Raw genomic sequence first — 21880 nt, forward strand, 5'->3', positions numbered from 1 at the left:
TTGAGGAGTTATTCATCACATAGCAAACTTGCCGACATGTGGTTCGGAAGAGTGAATACTGGGCATGAACTGTAACAAGAATTTCATAGTATTTTTGGTGTGCGTGGTCCTCAGCAGGCTTGGGCTGGGCACGAAGACTTCCCAAGCATGCGTTGATAATGATGCGCTGCAAATGATGCAGGCCTGGGGGAGTCCCTGAGTGTGCATTCGCTCTACTCGAGGCCTCGGCTCCTACAGGGCTTTTATAGCACTGCTTGCCAATGATCCATGTGCTAAAGACTCCCAGAACACACATTGACACGATAGACTGGAGTTGTTTGGGTCTATCGTGGCAATGATCCGGGCATAATGGCGGTGTCTTATGCTCTTGCATGGAGATTGGAGTATTCCTGGTCCTAATGGCAGAACCAGAACTGCCCCACTTAAGCCCCTCTGTGGCTCCCATCACAGAGTGTTTGGGTCTCTGACCTCCTGGTCCACGATTGTGCCTTGCTAACTAACGCTAGTTGATGTTTTAATGGATGACATGATTTTTATTTTCAAGATTTTTTTTTTTTTTGCAATTCAATACCTGAAATGAAAGGTCCATGTACTGATGGTTTCATCTGGTTAGTGCTAAGCTAAGGGTCTTGGGAAGGTCACATACTTAAAAGGAAAGAATGGTTTGAGGAGAGTAGGATGGGAGATGAATTTGAGAGTCAATATGGAATAAATAACCTCAGCATCAAGGAAACCTGGTTAGTGAAATGAAAATAGATAAAACAAGAAAGTGATAAGGTGGAAGACACCTTTAGGAAATTATCAAAGTAATATATTTCATATTAAAATATTTAGATGCTTAGAAATGTCTAACATTTAAAAACTTCCTCACTTCTTTCATTTTATCTATGGTTACAATCTCTGTAATAGCTTTTCTAAAGAATAGTCTATTTTTAAACAATATTTTATTTTTTTGAGCTAGGAAAATGGCTCAAATGGTAGAGTTCAATCCTTGTCCCTCAACAACACACACACACAGCCTTATTAAAATAATGAGTTAACACAAAATGTTATTTATTTATTTATTTTTTTGTTTTAAGGCCACATGTATGGTATTTAGGTTGTACTCCTGCACTCAAGAATCACTGTACTATTGTTATACTATTGAACTGGCTCTAAAACATTATTCTCTATTGAATTGTATTTTGAATTGATATTGTTCTTCTTTCCTTGTTAGCACATTTACAACTATTGTATCCTTTATACTGATTGTGTGAAATTCCAGGGTGTGAATGCAACAGTTTAAAATGTATATGTTATCTTGGGCTGAAGAGATAGGATAACAGGTAGGGCATTGGCCTTGCATGTGGCTGACTCATGTTTTATTCCTGGCATCTCATATAGTTTTCTAAAGCAGCCATGAGTAATTCCTGAGTAAAGAGTCTGGAGTAACTCCCGAATGTCTCCAGGTGTGACCATCCAAAAATGAACTATCACTGCAGTGAATATTCATATATCTGTAGCACTGTGCAAATATCATTGTATAAAGTTTGTTCACAGGATCAAGTTTTAGCAGTAGACATGCTGGAACCAAGAGATGTACATTTAAAATGCTGATGTAGGTACCAGAGTGGTGGCACAGTGGTAAGGCATTTGCCTTACATGTGGCGGACCCAGGACGGACCTTGGTTCGATCGCCCGGGGCATCCATATGGCATTCATATGGTTCCCCCAAGTCAGGAGTTCATATGGTTCCCCCAAGTCAGGAGTTATTTCTGAGCACATAGCCAGGAGTAACCCCTGAGCATCACTGGGTGTGGCCCAAAAACCAAATAAATAAATAAATAAATAAAAAAGGCCTATACTTATTGCCAAGTTGTGAATAGACAGACTGTAACTTCCTTCACTTCCTGCTAACAGTCTGCGATCCTTTTTCCTCCAGCCAGACCCACAGAGCAATTAAGTGTGAGGACACTGCTAATGTGAGTGAGTGACTTCCCCACGAAGTTCTTTGTGCAGCTTTCTGTGGAGAACCAGCAGTGGGGAGCTTGATAAATGCAGGAAAGTGCCTGTCAGGCTATAAAGAAGGTAGTCCTGTTAGTCAGAATAAAAAATAGTTGCTCTGCAGATCATTTTGAGATCAGCTGAGTTTTGGTAATAGCCTATCAACATGGGGGAATTGGAATTAGATCACATTAAATTCATCACCAAGGCCTGGGGAGACAGTTAACTGGGAGACAGTTAAAAGGTCAAAGCACATTCTTTGCATGCTGGGTGCCCCTATTGATCCCTGTCGCTGCCTGGTTCCTTGAGAACTGCTGAAAATGATTCATGAGCACTGAATCAGGAGTACCCTCCCCAGCAGTGCTGGGTGTGGACCCCAAACAAACAAACAAAAAAAGTAACTCAGCACTTACTTGGTGAGAAGTTTTAAGACTTCTCCATTGGATTGCAATTCCCTGGAGAGCAAAAGCTTTGCCTTTTATCTATATGGCTTCCACAGAATTGTGAACTAGTAGTATCTGGCCTATAAAATATCTTCTTTTTTAAATTTTTATTTATTTATTGTTTTGTTTTTGGTTTTTGGGCCACACCCAGTGATGCTCAGGGGTTCCTCCTAGCTATGCACTCAGAAATCGCTCCTGGCTTGGGGGACCATATAGGATGCCAGTGGATCGAACTGCAGTTTGTCCTAGTAGCATGTGCAAGGCAAATGCCCTACCGCTGTGCTATTATGTGCTCAGGCCCCATAATTCTAGATGTTTTTAACCTTTCTTAATTTAGTAGAGGACAATGATATGCACTATTATTGAGGCCCATACTAATGCCACATTTTGAGAAGTGTGTCCTGTTCTTTAGAGAAAAGTTCTTTCAAAACCGCTTGCAAAGCTGATTTCAAGACTATATGTATAAGGCATGTTCTCTCTGAGCTATCTTCCTGGCTGCTGGTACCTCCTAAGTTGATGTCTGTTCATGAAGCTCTAAATAGTTCCTTCATAAATAAAATTTGAATGTGCACAGAAAATTGAATTTTATCATTTTGAGTTTAATGTATCTTGGAGTTTTCCGAGTTGGATCTATTTTCACTTTTATCCTTCACTTTTATCCTTCTTACTTTTTGGATCTTGGTGCCTCAACTCTGGGAAGATTGTATTGATAATTTCTTTAACTATAGTTTCTTCATCACATTTGCCTTCTTGGTCTTCAGGGACTCTAATCATTCTTCTGTTGCTCCTCTTGAACTAATCAGACAATTCTCTGATCTGCTGATCATTTATTTTCAGGCTATTTTCCAACTTCTGCTGTTTTTCAACAGTTTCCTCCTTCTCACCTTTTGCTTAGCTTCTGTTATCTGCTGTTCAGAGCTCCTTTTAACTATTTTATATCACCTACCACGTTCTTCATTTCTGGCATGTCTGACTGTGGCAGTATTTTATTTTGATCCTCTCACTTTCTTGTGCATTGCTATCTGTGCTATCATTTCTTTGAACTCATTGAGTATCATCATCACAGTGTCACTAAAGACATAGGGGCCGGGAAGGTGGCGCTAGAGGTAAGTGCTTACAAGCGCTAGTGTAGGATGGACCACGGTTTGATCCCCCGGCGTCCCATATGGTCCCCCCAAGCCAGGGGCGATTTCTGAGCGCATAGCCAGGAGTAACCCCTGAGCGTCAAACGGGTGTGGCCTCCCCCCAAAAAAAAAGACATTAAGGATTTACTGGTATGGTGTATGTCTTTGATGACATTGTTTTTTTTTTTTTTTTTATTGAATTTGCTGGGCTTCTATGTATTTTCCCCATTGTTTTTCTATTGTTCTTGCTGTGGTGGGGGTGAATCTTTGTAGTTAAACCTCCTAGAAGATGCTGAGGGATTAAGCTGGAGGCTTCTTCTTTTTTTTTTTTTCTCTGCCTGCCCTCATGAAATGACAGAAAGAATAACTGTGAGAAGCATGCAGTTTATGAAGTAGGTCTGACACATGGCTGCATAAGTGGCTGCATGCTTCAGGAACTGTGGTGTTAACTTTAATATGGCACAGGTTGGGTGTGGAGGTTACTGGGATCTACCCTGAAAGAGGAACTCTGCCTCCTGTTTTGGAATGGCTCAGTGATAGCAGCCAGAGGTAAGCCTTACCTGGAATGCTGGGATGCTGGAGCAGGTCAGGAAGGAGCTATGGGATAGGCACAGGTTAGTTTAGAGGTTGTTTGGTCCCACCTAAAAGGAGGGGCTCTGCATCCTGGTCTGGAATGGACTAGGGGTACCAATTGGAAGGAAGCTTCACCTGGGATGGTGAACCAGCAAGCAGAAGGTGAGTGGCATTAATATTTTAGCATCGGATTTTAAAGGGCAACCATAGCTATAAAGAAGAGAAAATGTTCTTCTGGTAGCCAGTATAACTGCTTTAAGAAGTTACAGAAATCTCTGAATCTCCTAGAAAATTCTTTGGAAAAAAAAAAGTCTCTCAATGAGCTTTTTGTCAGTGAAAACGTTTTATTGTTGGTTATGCTGCTACAGTAGTTTCTAAACTGATATTAGCAGATGTGATGAATCAAATTGCTTGTTGAATTGAAAATTTTATTTATTTATTTATTTATTTATTTATTTATTTATTTTTGGAGGGGCCACACCCAGTGGCACTCAGAAATTGCTCCTGGAAGGCTGGGGAACCATATAGGATGCTGGGACTCGAATATGAGTCAGTCTTGGGTCAGCCACGTGTAAGGCAAACACACTACCTGTGCTACCACTCTGGCCCTTGCTTGTTGAATTTTAAAAAGAAATTCTTCTACTCCTGATACTAGCAGTAAACCCATATTACATTAGTGTGCCCCATGTTAATGCCCCTTGAGATTATGTTGGTAACAGTATAGTTACGATAGGACCCTTAAAAAAATTTTTTTTTTTGGTTTTTGGGTCACACCTGGCAGCGCTCAGGGACTACTCCTGGCTCTGTGCACAGAAATCACTCCTGGCAAGCTCGGGGGACCATATGGGATGCCGGGATTCGAACCACCATCTTTCTGCAGGCAAGGCAAACGCCCTTGTCTGCATGCTATCTCTCCAGCCCCGGACCTTTGACTATACAGGCTCTGTGATTAGAGGTCTGTACCTGGGGTGATCTGGGAACATGCAGTGCCAGTGGGAACTCAGATTTTCTGCATACAAAGCATGTTCTCACCTGTCCATCTCTGTAGCCCAGGATTTTATAATTTTTTCATGAAGTGCAATTGATCAGATTTCCCCTTTTTCAGTTTTGGCCTTTGGCTCTTGATAAAACTGCCTTTTCCATAGACAATAAAAAATTTCCTCTTTCTTCTTACTAATTCTACAGCTCCAATTTTTACATTAAAATTGTTGATCCCTCTGGAGTTTAACTCAGTGTAATGAATGTGACAGAGATCCAGGTCTATTTTTCCCTGGCTAATTTTTTTCAAGATAATCTCTTGAATAATTTATTGTATTCCCACTTATATAAAACACTACTTTTATTATGTACTAACTGTCCATGCATACTTTCTGTGCTCAACCACAGACATTTGATCACTTTCTACATTTCTGTGCCAGGATCATACATTCTCATATTGCATTGTTCTTCATTTTTAGAACTTCCCAGTGGTTCCTGAATGTTTATTCTTTCGGATAAACTGTAAAACCATTTGAGAAGAGAAGATCCTATTGAGATTTTATTAGACTTACATTTAGTTTATGTATTAAGTGCTTTCTTCACAATCCTGAGTCTTCTCATGTGGGAGACATGAGTTCCCAGCTGCTCAGGATTCTGTTTGTTGGGGTGTATGTATATTACAAGAAAAAAAATTTTTTCTTGGAAAATTTGCTTCTGGGCATTTTAGAGGCTTTACTGGTTTTATGATTAACCATATGTTTCTTAAGAATGTACTTAAATAAGCTGCCTTCTGGCATAGAATGTGCACTCCTTATTTTTAATTTTTTATTTATTATTTTATTTTTATTTATTTTTTCATTGAACATTTTATTTTATTTTATTTTTGTCCCCCAATTCACAATACAGACCAGGCAAGGGGCCTGGGTTGAGGTGTATATGGGGTGCATTTACTGTACCTCCTCATTCTATATAGTCAGTGTAAAGAACACAGTCTGTGGTAAGAATTGGGAGGCCTTATCTTTTCTTTTCTTTTTTTGATTTTTTAAATATATATATATATATATATATATATAATCCTCCACCAGTGTAACATTCCCATGACCAATATCCAATATTCAATATTAAAAATAATGTCTTTATTTAAGTACCATGATTACAAGCATGTTTATAGTTGGGTTTCAGTTATAAAAAGAACACCCTCGGGGCCAGAGAGATAGCATGGAGGTAGGGCATTTGCCTTGCATGCAGAAGGCCAGTGGTTCGAATCCTGGCATCTCATATGGTCCTCAGAGCCTGCCAGGAGCGATTTCTGAGCATAGAGCCAGGAGTAACCCCTGAGTGCTGCCAGGTGTGACCCCCACCCCCCCAAAAAGAACACTCACCTTTAGTATGCATTCCTGTTTTAGAGAGCCAGAATTTAATAGAAACCTGGGCTTTAAAAACAAATTCAAATCAATCTTGGATATAATTTACAATTACCACATATCCGTTCTGAGCTTTTTTTTTTACCTTATTTGTAAAAGCAGAAACCGTGAAGTCCCGAGGAAGAGGCTTGGTGATAGTACATCTGGCTGGCAGGCTTGAGGCTTTGAGTTTGATACCCAGCATCACCCCACAGGCCAAATAAGATCCCTATGTTACTGCCATTGTGACACCAGGCATAACACAAAAGGGTGTGTGACTTTCAGTGTACACAACAGAATATGAACAATATCCTCCAAACACACTCAGATGCACACACACACATATGTAGTAACAAAGGAAAGACAAGGATAAAGGAAATGTGGGTAAGATTTTGTAAACATGGGGCCGGGTGGTGGCGCTGGAGGTAAGGTGCCTGCCTTGCCTGCGCTAGCCTAGGACGGACCGCGGTTCGATCCCCCGGCGTCCCATATGGTCCCCCAAGAAGCCAGGAGCAACTTCTGAGCGCATAGCCAGGAGTAACCCCTGAGCGTCACAGGGTGTGGCCCAAAAACCAAAAAAAAAAAAAAAAAGATTTTGTAAACATGAGTGTTGATACCCATATTGTGGCCTAGTCAGATTTAAGAGCTGTTTGAGGATCCAACTAATGCATTTACTTAAAGTATTCCATACATTGCTGAGTTTCATCAAAGCTTTCAAAAATAGTGTTCCTGGGCCTGGAGCAATAGCACAGCGGTAGGGCATTTGCCTTGCACATGGTCTACTTGGTTTAATCTCTGGCATTCCATATGGTCCCCCAATTCTGCCAGGAGTGGTTCCTGAGCGCAGAGCCAGGAGTAACCCCTGAGCACTGCTGAGTGTGGCCCAAAAAGCAAAATGAAACAAAACAAAACAAAATAGTGTTTCTATTCAGCAGATTAAAAAACAGTGCTTTTCATAAAATTATGGCTCGGAGAGTCACTTTTTTCTTCTGGTGTGACTTCCAGACTGTGAGGGTTAGTCTCAGCCACTCACAATGGGAAGCCTGGTTCTTTCTTCTTACACTGTTAATTAATGGTTGCTTGGGGAGATGGGGGAAGGGTTCCAATGTGTTAATGGCTTCAGAAAAATACATTGGAGGTGCACAGCCCATTTGAAGGATCCAGTTAAGAATGATTTGCCACATCCAGGCCAGCTTCAAGAAGGCTTCACAAACATGGGCATTTAGCTTAAACCAAGAGTTCGCCCCACATTCTTAACGGCATAATCACCAACAAAACTGATCAGCATAATGGCCTTTTAATCCTGAGACAATTACTTTGGATAATAAAATAACCCTTTTAATTTGCTTGATATGAAATTCGACCTATGTGAATCGTCTGATGGCGAGGTAAGAGGAAGGGGAGGTGGTTGAGTCCTAAATACACTGTAAAGAGATCAGATGTAATGTACTTCAGGGCTGAAGAGATCATACAGGGGTTAAAACATTTGTTTTGTTTGCTGGTTCAATTTCCAACACTGCATCCAGTCCTTTGAGCACCACCAGAAGTGATCTTTTAGCATAGAGCCAGGAGTAAGCCCTGAGCACTGCTGTATATGGCTCAACCCCCTTCTCACCCACCCCAAATAAAAAACAACAACAACAACAAGAAAATAAAAACTCCAAAGGGGCTTAGACAATAAAACAATAAGCAATAAGAGCCACTAGCAAAATATGCCGTTGCTTTGGAATTTGTCAAATGTTTCAGTATTGATCTTCTCAAGTTTTCCTTACGAAGTAGAATCTTCACACTGAACCCTGAAGTGAGTTAACTGACACACTTTGATAAGATGTGTTCTAATTTTTTGGTTTCCTTTTTGTTTAGGAGACACATCTAGTAGTGCTTGAAGGTACATCTGGCTTGGCATTCAGAGAACCATGTAGTATTGGGATTTGATCCTGGGCCACCTGCATTCACCTTGGTGAGTTATCTCTCTGACCCAAAATGCATTCATTTTGAACATCTACTGTGGGATGTGTCATGGAAGATACAATAAACCCATTGAGTGAAAAATAATCTTTGGAGGAAATAAAAACCAAATCCACTGTTTCACTGTAGTAAGCTCTCTCTCTCTCTCTCTCTCTCTCTCTCTCTCTCTCTCTCTCTCTCTCTCTCTCTCTCTCTCTCTCTCTCTCTGCCACACCCAGCAGCACTCAGGGGTTATGCACCTGGCTCTGCACTCATATATTGCTCCTGGAAGGCATGCGGAGACCATATGGGATGCCGGGATTCAAACCAATGTCTGTCCTGGATCAGCTGCGTGCAAGGCAAATGCCCCAGCACTGTGCTATCTCTCTGGCTCCTCTTTTTCTTTCTTATTTTCCATTTTTTTTGGCAGTGCAACTCAATGTCTCATCATATGCAAAGCAAGCAATTTATTGCTATTACTAGAGACCTGGTCTTATAACTCTTTTTTGGAGATGTTAAGCTGTTTCTTTTATGTATTGAATGCTTAAATTTTTTTCACTGTCATTATTTTTAATAATATTTTTATTTAAGCACCTTGATTACAGACATGAAAATGTTTAAATTTTTATCAGTGTTTGCAAATCCCTAGGGAAGTAGGTTTCTATTAAATCCTAAATAATTCAAAGGTCTCCACAAACGTACTATGTGAGTGGCCAGGCAGCCATGGATATTTTTTTATCTCATGCCTTGCTGTTGTAGGCAAGGACTCTGATTTTTTCATCTGGAAGAAAAAAAAGCTTAAATCAAGCTCGTGATACACATCTCACCTAATAGCAGAAATTCCAGGTAACCTCATCTACTGCTTGATTTCAAAATAATATTCCTATCATATTACTGAGACTTGACAAAAGATTCTTTCTAACTGAACTTTTTTGTTTGTTTGTTTGTTTGTTTGTTTGTTTGTTTTTTGTTTTTGGGCCACACCCGGTAACGCTCAGGGGTTACTCCTGGCTATGTGCTCAGAAGTTGCTCCTGGCTTGGGGGACCATATGGGACACTGGGGGATCGAACAGCGGTCCATCCAAGGCTAGCGCAGGCAAGGCAGGCACCTTTCCTTTAGCGCCACCGCCTGGCCCCTAACTGAACTTTTATCTCTCCCTAAAAAGCAGTTCCTGGGTCTGAGCGATAGCGCAGCCGTAGGGCATTTGCCTTCCATGCTGCTGATCCAGGATGGATCCCAGCATTCCATATGGTCCCCCAAGCCAGGAGTGATTTCTGAGCACTTAGCCAGAAGTAACCCCTGAGCACCACTGGGTGTGGCCCAAAAAACAAAACAAACCAACAAACCAAAAACCAAAAAGCAAAGTATAAAAGCAGTTCCTATATTTTTGTTAGGATATTTTATACATTTCTTTTATTTTCTCAAAAAAAAAAAAAAGGCAAACAAACCTCTCTTTGGGTTGGAGTGATAGCATAGTGGATGGGGCATTTGCCTTGCATTTGCTGACTCGAGTTCAATCTCTGACATTCCATATTGTCTCCTGAACACCACCAGGAATGACCCTGAGTACTGCTGAGCTAGGATTTACCTGTTCACTGCTTGGTTTGCCCCCCCCCCCAAAAAAAAAAACAAACCAAAAATAAATTTTAAAAAAGCCAGTCATTCTTACCGCAGTGAGAGTGAATTTGTAACAGGTTTTTCAAAATAAGTAGATATTAATAAATATAAGAGTAAAAATGGATGGTTGGTGTTAGCTAAAGTAATTTACTGAATTGCAAAAACTAGATGGTTTATAAAATCTTGTGGCCAGAGCAATAATACAGCAGGTAGGAAGTTTGTCCTGCCTGCTGCCAACTTGGATTCTATCCCTGTCACCACATTATGGTCTCTTGATTCCCACAGGAGTGATTCCTGAGTGCAGTCAGGAGTGAGCCTTGAGCAGATCTGGGTGTGTCCCAAAAAATAAAAACAAAAAAGAATAAACCACCATACATTTAAAAAAAAGATGATTTATAAAATTATTCTGGATAGCAGATGTTCTGCTGGGGGCCACATCTGATGGTACCCAGGGTTTACTTCTGGTTCTGTATTCAGAGATCACAACTAGCAGGGTTTGGGGGATTGTGTGGGTCACATGGGATTGAGTGTGGGTCAGCACATTGCATGTACTATCTCTTCAGCTAATTTCTGTCTCCTATCAGCAGGAATCATATTAAATGAAAAAGGCTTTGCTTTTAGGGTCATACTTGGAGGTGCTTGGAGACTCTCTTGAGTTGCTCAGGGGACCATTCATATCTGGGGATTAAATATGGCCTCCTGGATGCAACTGTATGCTCTAGTCTAGCCCTTGGAGCTATCTCCTTGGCTAGGCATAAAATTTTATATGCTAATCTTGTTTTCCATTTTCCACTGTGTCCTTCCCTTTAATAACTGTGCACTATTCCAATGAATAACTTCCCAGAATTATTTCTCTGTTCTACTGTGGATAATTGTATCTCTACTTTTAAAATAATTATATCAAATGAGCTTGATACTGTGAAAGTTATCTTTAAGTGCCTTGCAATTTTTTCCCCTGAATTTCAATTTTCATTTGAATTTCCCTCCCTCCCTCCCTCCCTCCCTCCCTCCCTCCCTCCCTCCCTCCCTCCCTCCTCCCTCCTCCCTCCCTCCCTTCCTTCCTTCCATCCTACCTTCCTTCCTTCCTTCCTTCCTTCCTTCCTTCCTTCCTTCCTTCCTTCCTTCCTTCCTTCCTTCCTTCCTCCCTCCCTCTGTCTCTTGAATGTGAACCCAGGACCTCCTACATACTCGGTAAATGCTCTACCTATAATGTCACACCCCTGACTCTTCATTTGAATTTTTTTTTTTTTTTTTTTGGTACTCAGGAATCACTCCTGGCAGATCTGTTGGGCCATGTACAATGTCAGGGATTGAACTCAGGTCAGCTATATGCAAGGCAAGCACAGCTCCAGCTCTCATTTTGATTTTTAAATGTTGAACTTTCCTTCAGTGAGATGTCCCGGACCATATGTACACTCACTATCCTTAAGTATTATTCTTTGCTTTGTTTTTGCCTTTACACGATCAGGAGCTGCAGGATAAGAGTCTTGGCTTAGTGCAGATGTCTGTGGGCCAGTGCCTGTGGGCCAGGAGTACTGTCTAGTTCGATATCAGTTCACAATGAGAGCTGCACAGATACTGAGTGTGTAAAACTAAGACGTGCAGAGTGACCTATTGTTATTAATGCATTGTCCAAGGGGTGATCAAGGGATGTCTTACAGGAAAAGGAGCTGGTTGGGTTACATTAGAACTCTGTATCAGTCCACAGCAGATCAGATATAACAAAAATCACAAAAATAATTAGTCCTTTCACTCTGAATAGGCTGAGAAATGCTATCCTAGATTGGTGTAGATACAAGCCCCAGAGCCTGTATACTCGGTCTACTGTCACTGAGAGGAGTGAAGAATAATAGTTAAGAGATAAAAGAGAGAGGGACCGGAGAGATAGCACAGCAGTAGGGCATTTGCTTTGCATGCAGCCTGATTCTGGACTAATGGTGGTTCAATCCCCGGCATCCCATATGGTCCCCCACAAGCCTGCCACGGGTGTTTTCTGAGCACAGAGCCAGGAATAACCCCTAAGTTCCACTCAGTGTGACCCAAAAACAAACAAACAAAAAAAGAAAATAAAAAGATAAGAGAGAGCAGAGAGACGGAAAGACAGAGAAAGACAGAAAAACATGACAGACAGAGAGGGACAGAGAGAAAGAACAAAAAACTCAGGGCCTTAGGCATCTCTTGTGGTTCACCAGGAGTGACTCATGAACACTGTGGCATGAGCAGCCAGGTGTTTGCCACAAAGCAAAAGAAGCAAAAGAAAAGAAAAGACAGACTTGGTTCAAATAATAGCTCTGCTCCATATTTGTTCTGGGACAAAAAAATGGCTAAAATGTTGTCTGTGATGACAAGAATAACAAGAGGCTTAATTTCATAATATGAGCACTCAGAGAAAGGATTTAATAAACTATGTGGCAAATATCATATCACTTGTTCAATAAAGGAAGCCACCATAAACATGCCACTAAACTATTTACACATGGATATTCTAGGAAGGATTCTTTAAAATAGTTTTTTAAATTGAAACCATTGTGATTTACAAAGTCATTCAAAGTTGGGTTTTAAACGTACAATATATCAGGGCCAATCCCACCAACAGTGTCGACTTCCCTCAACCAACGTTCCCAGAGTGTATTCCATACCACCATCCCCTTCCCCATAACCTGCCATTATAACAGGCCCATTTTAAGTTTTGATTATTAAAGTTTAGATCTCTTGATTTTATTGTTGTTGCCTTTGGCTTGGGTATTTAGTTATGTCCTTTTTTTTAGCACCACCAATACACCTGAGACCACTTAGCCCCTGTCCCCCATCATTTGTATTTGTTTCTCCTCCAATTAATTTCTTTTGGGGCTAAGGATGTTCAAGACAACTCTCATTTAGACCCTTGCATTTCTTCATGAAGTTATTCTAAATAACACATATAAGTGATACCATTCTGTATTTATCCTTTTTTTCTGACTTACTTCATTTAACATAATATTTTCTATTTCCATTCATGTTGCAGCAAATTGCACGATTGTATCATTCCTTACTTCTATGTAGTATTCCACTGTATATATGAACCACATCATCATGATCTACTCATCAGTTGTTGGACATCTAGGTTGATTCCAAGTTTTAGCTATTGTACTAAGTGCTGCAGCGAATAGGGTGTGCTGACATCCTTTTGGGTGAATGTTTTTCTGTCCTGGGGATAGATTGGGAAGGATTCTTTTGCTCTTCCTACAGCACAATACACAATCTTCAAAGGAATGTGAACTTTTCTTCTCCATTCCTCTGCCTCTCCAGGATCCGGAATTGTGTTTTTCTTCTACAGAGGTGGAGTCAGATACCTTGAACCGCAACCTGAAGCAGATGTGACAGGTCATAAAATCACAGCCTTCAGCCTCTCAGAATACCCTTCCAAAGTGATCATCAACCCATCTGAAGCTCTGAGTGTTTATCTCACAGTTGCCAGATGGACAACTGGTGGGTGTTGTCAGCTATTTTACTGCCTTGTTGAATTAAATAAATAACAATGGGGCTGGATGGCAATGGATGGTGAAGGATTTCTCTCTGCCACCCCAGGCCTCGTGGCTCTGCAACCCCATCCAGCCAGCGGGTCCCAGGCCCAGGTGAAAGGTGAAATCACTCACTCACAGGCAGGCATCAGGAACCATCAGCTTTATTCATGCCCTATTCACCACATGTGTGTGGCCTATCTCATAACCTTTTAAGCATTCAGCCATTCTAGGCTACCCTGCATCTTAACTCTTTCAGCCATCTTCCCTTTGGCCTCCATCCTGGTCCAAGACCAAAAGAGGCAGAGACCCTAAAGCCAGAGAGCTCAGCAGGGCCAAAAGGGCCGAATTCCCTAGCTCCAAGGTTTTATCTACCTTTTCCAAGACCCCTCCTAGGAATGGGCGGGGTCTTGCAGGTAAGGTTACACCTAATATCCGGTTCCCAATACCCCTCCCAGTTATGGGTGGGTCTCAGGTAGCTACACCTAGATCCAGGGTCTCAGATAGGTACACTACACTGCCTTATCCTATTTATAGTCCTCACAGGGCACATGATGAGCTGTATTGGTCTTAGAGCATGTAAGTGACGTGTATCTGTCACATATTCACAGGACACACCAGAGTGGGGGCGGGGGAATAGTTCCATTACAGCGTTTGACCTCTCTTACATTGTAAGAGCTGCAGACGTGTCAGAATTGGGGTCAAAGATCTGGATTCTTCCTTGCCTGTGCCACTTTTAATTTTTCAGTCCTGGCATCTTCATCTAGAAAATGGAGCCACAGGAAATATAGCTGTAGTAAGTGAAGGAGCCAGTCCTGAGAAAGTGTTCTGATGTGTAGAAAATGCAATTTTCTTCCTATTCTGCTCTTCATTGTCTTCCCATTTTGCGATCAGCAAAGTGCTTAAGGCACAAAGAATTTCCTTCTAGAACCTATGTTCGTGAAGTTCATGAAGTTTCTGAACAAAAGCCTGGATATGGTAGATGCTCAATATGTTGAACAAATTAATGAAAGTGAACTATGAAGTCACATTCTATGCTGTCTCCTTTATGATACTTTCCGCTTTGAAAACCCCTCATTCATTTTGCGAGATCAGTGAGGACATCTTTTATTACATGCACTTGAAGTTTGGAAATCAGAGTTTCTGTGACTGATGAGACTGAGAGCTCACTAACATTCTTGCTCCAAGTTGTTCTCACCTTTCTGTCTGTCATTTTTAGACTAGCTGCTTCATAATGAAAATAGCTGCTGTGGTTCCAAGTAGCACATCCTGATACAGTAACATTCAAGAGAAATGAAGGAAGACTGTTCTTTTATTTATTTATTTATTTTTAAATTTTTGGATTTGGGGGCCACATTCAGTATTATTCAGGGGTTACTTCTTTTTTTATTATAAGAATTTATTCAAGAGACAAAATTGATTAACATATTGAGGTGACCTAGCATAACATAATATAGTAACACAACATAACATATAGTATAATTAATATAATATAATAATACATGTAAGTCAAAGAACATTTCTGATTAAAACACAATTTTTTTATCATAATGGTTTACATATCTTTCACAGTAGTATTTTAGGTACATATTAACATTGAATCAGGGGAATACCCATCACCAAATATGTCCTCCCCCCATCCCTGTTCCCTTTCTGCAACCCATATCCCCCACCATCCCCCCTCCCCCGGGCTGCTAGAGTAAATGGTCCCCTTTTTGTCTAGCTTACTATATCTGTTTGGTCCTGTTACCCTCCCTTGTTTCCCCACTATTTGAGAGGCGGAGCTAGATAAATTGAGTTATGTGGTTTTGTTTGAAGGAAAGAAAAGCAATAGATTAGGGTACAAAATAAGAAAAGAAAAAAAAACAAAGAAGTCAAATACTCTGAAAATGGGCAGAGTCCTTCTAGACTCGAGGCTTTCATCCTCAGTTTGAGAGAGGATGTGAAAAAGGTAACTGAAACACCACAACAATACAGAAAGAAATATCAAATTAAATATCCAGTGAGCACTACAGCAATAAAGACAAGCACCACTCAATAGTTTCGATTCTGAAATCAAATCATGCTGGAGTGCAAAAAGAAAGAGAAAGATAAGATAAAATAAAATAAAATAATATTGGAAACATCAACTTCAATCTCTACACCAAAATAAAGACATCAAAAAAATCGATCAATCGATAAATATGTGGAAAAATGATTGTTTTGTGCTTTTTTTTTTCCTTTTTCTTTTTCCCCCTGCATAGGCACAGTAACTATTGGGGGATATTGTAGAGGGAATTCCCTTGGTCTAGGAGATACAGGGTTTCTCCACCCTGAAGTATACTGTCATGGGATTAACTATAGACTCCTTGCATGATCATTTACTCTCCCCTTGGTGCTTTCATGGTGTATGGAAGACTTGTGCTTCATCTTGGATGGTAACATCAGACCTCTGTATCTAGAGATCTTGGTGACTGTGCAGCTCAAGTAATGGAGCTTATGATGAAGTCTTTCTTTGTGGTTCTAGCAGTTATGATTCTTCAGTGTTGTTTTAATCCATCTTCTGTAGTTGCTGGTCTTGGTCATTATGTTGCTCCTAGGATGGAGTCTGGGATAAGGTCTTTCGTTATGTTTCTGGAAAACCCGTTCAGTTGCAGTTGTCTCAATCAGACCTCTGGAATTGGAGATCTTGTTTGTTGAACAAGTCGTAGACCAAAAGCTAGGCTAGAGCTTTTTGTTGCTGTTGTTGTTGTTGTTGTTGGTCCCTGGATGTGTACTGTCCAGACCTGGTTGTAACAATCAGTCGTCTGTATATAGCGATCTTGGCTTTTGCACAGATCAAAGGGTGACATGTTTTCTGATTTTGTCTTATCGTTTGCTGATGAGGAAGGACAACTTGCTCTTAGATCAATTTGTTCCCATTTCCTCATTGTCAGGTTATCAATTTAGAACCGGTGCATGGTGGCGTCAGAGCAGCATTGTGAATGCCCTGGAGGGGGTTTGGCTCCTGGAGCTGTTGTTGAGAACTCTGTCGTTTCTATGTCTGGGATCCAGGAGTCAAAGCTGGATGGTGGTGTCTAGTTCCCTGGAGCCTAAGTTGTTTCCATATGACATACGTTCAGGGTGGGATATATCCCTGTGTTGTAAACAAGTATGAGTTTTATTCCTAGTAGATAAGAGCTTATTTTACACGTACAATTTCCCCTTCGTTTAATATGTCTTCGCAAGAGAAAGTGGTACTACATTATATTGCTGGTGGATTTGGGGGTGAAGAGAAAAGAAAACAGACACCTGACAAAAACTAAGAATATATATGCTCACACATATCTAAAGGAATAAAAGTTTCTTTAAAATAAAGATTAAATAAAAGACGTAATTATAAAAAAAAGATGTAATTAAAGGAATAAAGTGGGGCCGGGAGATAGCATGGAGACAAGGCATCTGTCCTTCCTGTAAAAGGACGGTGGCTCAGATCCCGGCATCCCCCATAGTCCCCCGTGCCCACCCGGGGCGTTCTCCAAGCACAGAGCCAGTAGCACTCTCTGAGTGCTGCCAGGAGTGACCCAAAAGAAGCAAAAACAAATCAAATCAAATAACAAAAACTACAACAAAACAAACAAACAAAAGAAACTAACAAGAATAAAAAAAAAAAACAAAGAAAAAGGGAGAAAGTGATACTGGAGATCACAGGATAAGAGGTTGTGTTATATAGATCTATACTTATGATGAAAGTATAGGCCTCCCTATTGTCTTTTGAGATTTCCTTGTGAGGTGTGGGGTCCAGGCAGGGAGGTCTTGGGTAGAGTTCTTGCAGTGGGGTCCTTTGGAGCTAATTCTGATATCAAGCCACAGCTCACATTAGGGAGAGGTGATAGGAGGGCCACAGTGCATGGGTCAGTCGGGGCATTGGTTGTATTTTCTTGCCAGGAATGAGGTGAGAGTTTGAGTGGGTGTCTCTTCCCTTGGGTAGTGGGTACTGGCTCGTTGGGGTAGGAAGTCGGTCTTGATGCCTACTGGATTAAGAATTGAGGGTGAAGAGTTATAGTGTGGTGGGGATATCGGGGGTGGGATTGAGGGGTGAAGGAATAGTCGGATTTCTGGAGGAAATAGAGGGAATAGTATATGGGAGGGGTTATATAGGGTATAGGTAGGGGTTGTTTGTGGTTTAGGTTTGTCCCTTAAGGAGGGTTCCTATCTCTGTGTGCTCCTGCACACATATAAACATAGAGAAGTTAGCTTAGGTATATATTAATTGTTGTGTATGTAAATATTTTGGGGGATTACTATGTTGCTCACCCTAATCTGATTAGGTGATTGTGCCCTACCCTAGGGTGTGACCTGGCATTCTGCCCCCACCCTAGGGTAGGACCCGATTCTGCTTCCACCATTGGTTGGTATCTGATCCCACCATTGGGTGGGACCTGACTCTGGACTATAAGAGCAAGGGTCTGTGGAAGGCGAGAGCTTTTGCTGGCTGGGACTGAATCTGAGTCTTTGGACTTCAGTTTTGCCCATCCGAATAAAGCAAATATTTCCACGAGCCTGATTGTCTGCGAGCTGTTTACCCGCCGTTTCACCTCAGAACCGTGGGCTAGACAGGGTGGCAGACGCGTACTCCGAGCTGGAAGAAAAGGGCCTCATTCTCCATCCCACCATCAGTCAACCTCTTCAGGGGCTGACTTGCTACATTAATGTAGAGAGGTGTGGAGGGCAAGAGGTGCGCTGAGTACTAAGTATAGTACATGTAAGGAAAGGAAACTAATAGGTCAACTTTTGACTATGTATAGGTTTCGTGTCTTGAGTACTGACCATTGTGTTAGTGAGGTCTATCTATATAGGTGTTTACCCTTTTCAGTTTTGTTCACAGCACCCTATATGTCAGCTTTCCTTTCCTATAGAGGAGGTAACCATGTGGATTTTATTTGACATAGATTGAATTGATGATAGTGAGGAGGAAGAAGAGGGAGGCAAGAAGAGAGAAAAGAGAAAACAAAACAAAACAAACCAACAATCAAACACCAACAGCAACAAAAATACGAAGTCATGAGAAGAGAGGGTATAAGAGCAAGGGCATGTTAGTTTGGTTTGAACGTGTTCGTTGCTTAGGCCCTGTGGTAAAAATCTGTAGGTCTCGGTTGTTGCTTCGGTGATCTGGCTGGTCATGTGCTTCAGGTACTAAAAGAAGGCATAATCTAGAGATAAAGGATATGTTAAGGAATTTTATCTGGCCATTTTCATGTTTCAAGCAGAGTATGGTGCCTCATGTGACTGAGCACCGAGGTACCACCATAGTATGTTCACAGTTTGTATCTAGGAACCCCTATGGATAGAAAAACTGAGAGGTTATTTTAAATGTGGTAAAGTTGAGGCATCCAAATATAATGTTTTGAAGTGTTTCCTTTGGACTTAGTCATTTCCCGTCATAATCTTTACCTGTAATTCTGTATAAGATTTCTAGTAAATTATTATGGGCCTTTGTAGTAAAAACGATAATTACATACCTGTTCTCTCTACGTTGTTGTTTCTGTTGTTGCTGGTTTCTTTATGATATAATGTGTAGTCGGGCTTTGTGTTGTTTTTCTCCCCTTTGTTTTGGGCTCTACTCCCCAGTATGTGGTGATTATTACAGTGTTTCACCCTATTATTAATTGCGGGGTATTGGCTGTATATCTGGTGCATATTCTAGGTACTTCAGAATAGTTCTATTATTCTGTGTTTATCTTTTGTCTTCTGGCTTGCTTCATTTAACATATTATGTTCTAGGTCCATCCACGTTGCTGCAAAGTCTGTGATTGTATCATTTCTGACTGCCATGTAGTATTTCATTGTATATAGATGCCACATCTTAATGATCCACTCATCTGTTGTTGGACATAGAGGTTGGTTCCAAGACTTGGCTATTATATTGAGTGCTGCGATAAATAGTGGGGTGCACACATACTTTGGGATGAATGTCCTTCCAACTTGGGGGTAGATACCTAGGAGAGCAATTGCTGGATCAAATGGCAGCTCAATTCTGAGTTCCTTGAGCATTCTCCAGACTGTTCTCCATAGGTGTTGGACTAGGGGGCATTCCCACCAGCAGTGTATGAGAGTGCCTTTCATACCGTATCCCCGCCAACACAGATTGTTCCCATTATTTTTGATGTGAGCCATTCTCACTGGTGTAAGATGGTACCTCATTGTTGTCTTGATTTGGATTTCTATTCAGGGGTTACTTCTAATTGCAGTCAGAAATCACTCCTGGCTGTGGTTGGGGGACTATATGGGATGCCAGGGATTGAACTCATGTTGACCACTTGCAGGACAAATGTGTTACCGTCTGTGCTATTACTCCAGCTCCTCTCTCTTCTTTTTTAAATGTCTTTTCATACAAAACCTTAGAAATCCCCTAGTTGATTTTTTTCTGCTACCCCTCCAACTGGTGTTTGTTTATTTACTTATTCACAAACTTAACCCATAACTGCTTGTATAAGTTAGAATTAACCTGAGATAGCTGAACAGATGTAGCTTTTGTCAAGAAGGAAGAAGAGAGGCCAGCCAATGAATTGACTATACTCATTCTTTTATGTTGTAGAGAAGAGAGTGATTAGGCTAAAGGTAATTGAATGAGAGCCCAAACAAATACTGGCTTGTTATTGGCAAGAGCTGGTAATATGTGAAGATTACATAGAAGATTACATTTTGAGAGTTGGGGGAACGTTTATCTTCTACTTGAAGTTCAAATATATTTAGGCTTACCAACTGGCTTATGTCAAATGGGATGCTTCTATGTAAGATGAATTAATTAAGACATATCTTATGGTATGGCAATGTTTTATGGATAGGTGAAAGATTTAGACCCAGCATTATAATCTTACTACTGTAGCTTTCATTAATTCAAAACTAGTGTTTACTTTGGTATTTTCAAGGGAGAAATGGTTTGCAAAGAAAATGAATAGTTCAACTAAGAGTACCTGGAATGTGTTAACCAATTATTTTTAATATTATGGCATATAAAATTTCATATACAAATAATATTTATTTGCTTATTTAAACAGGTCCCTGGACCCCATACTTGACACATTTAATGGCTTGTGATTGACGATATTATATGCAGTGCATTTGGAACTAACCAAACAGTCAGTATATTCTAAAATACTTTGTAATGCAAATTCCCTTAATTCAGCCATGGCCTCTCTCTGCAGTTAGGATTTGTGAGATTTTTCTTGTGTTCTTAAACCTCAGGTAGTTACAATGGTAATCAGACCACAGGGAGCCTTCTCTTGTTTCTGTCCATGTGACTATGGAGTTGCAGAAGATCAGCTATGGGCATAGTGAGTAGAAACTATAGGGCACAGAAAGGAAGTCTGGGTGTGGAGCCATGCTACCAGTGTTCACACCACAACCTGACTAATCATCTATCTATATGATATTGGATGACTTCTAGACTCTCTTCATGACTTTGGTTCCCCATCTGTTAAGTGGGAATTATAGTAGTGCTTCATACCAAATAAAACTGTAGAATATTGTTGAGAGAACTATATCAGTGTATATAATTCTTTTTTTTTTTTTTTTGGTTTTTGGGCCACACCCATTTGATGCTCAGGGGTTACTCCTGGCTAAGCGCTCAGAAATTGCCCCTGGCTTGGGGGGACCATATGGGATGCCGGGGGATCGAACCGTGGTCCTTCCTTGGCTAGCGCTTGCAAGGCAGACACCTTACCTCTAGCGCCACCTTCCCGGCCCCAGTGTATATAATTCTTACAATAGTACCTGGCTTACAGTAAGTTTTCAATAAATATTATCATAGATTGAATATATAAATTTAAATCATGAACAGATGACAACATTTTAATAAAATAGGAATAGATTAAATAATATATATAAATAATATGGGTATTGTTTGACTAATTATGACTCTCTTTCCAGATGTCTTGAAATATAGTGTAAGCTCTGATAAAGCAGTCAGATATAATCAGGTTAAGTATATGATGGTTTATATGGTTTACAATAGATTTTTGTTTTTGTTTTTGGGCCACACCTGGTGACACTCAGGGGTTACTACTGGCTATGGGCTCAGAAATCACTCCTGGCTTGGGAGATCATATGGGATGCCAGGGGATCAAATTGCAGTCTGTCCTAAGTTAGCGCATACAAGACAAATGCCCTACCACCTGTGCCACTACTCTAACTCCAAACATAATAAAATTAACTAGTCAGTTCTCTCTCACTCAGTTGGCAATGATTTGATTTTAGTGAATACTGATAGCCATTTTCCTTCTCACTTCCCTAGACTTAAACAGTAGACATTGAAAGTATACTTCCAGCTTGAACTAAATTGAAAATTATT

General features: G+C 40.7%; 1 non-coding gene across 1 annotated transcript; it reads right to left on the reverse strand.

Moving 5' to 3' along the window:
- Positions 1-5982: 5982 nt before the first annotated feature.
- LOC126021117 (small nucleolar RNA SNORA51) lies at positions 5983-6115 on the reverse strand. Its single transcript, XR_007499728.1, has one exon. It is a non-coding gene; the product is annotated as a small nucleolar RNA SNORA51 (small nucleolar RNA).
- Between the last annotated feature and the right edge of the window lie 15765 nt (positions 6116-21880).

Source organism: Suncus etruscus, chromosome 10 (genome assembly GCF_024139225.1).
Source record: "Suncus etruscus isolate mSunEtr1 chromosome 10, mSunEtr1.pri.cur, whole genome shotgun sequence".
Lineage (NCBI taxonomy): Eukaryota > Metazoa > Chordata > Mammalia > Eulipotyphla > Soricidae > Suncus > Suncus etruscus.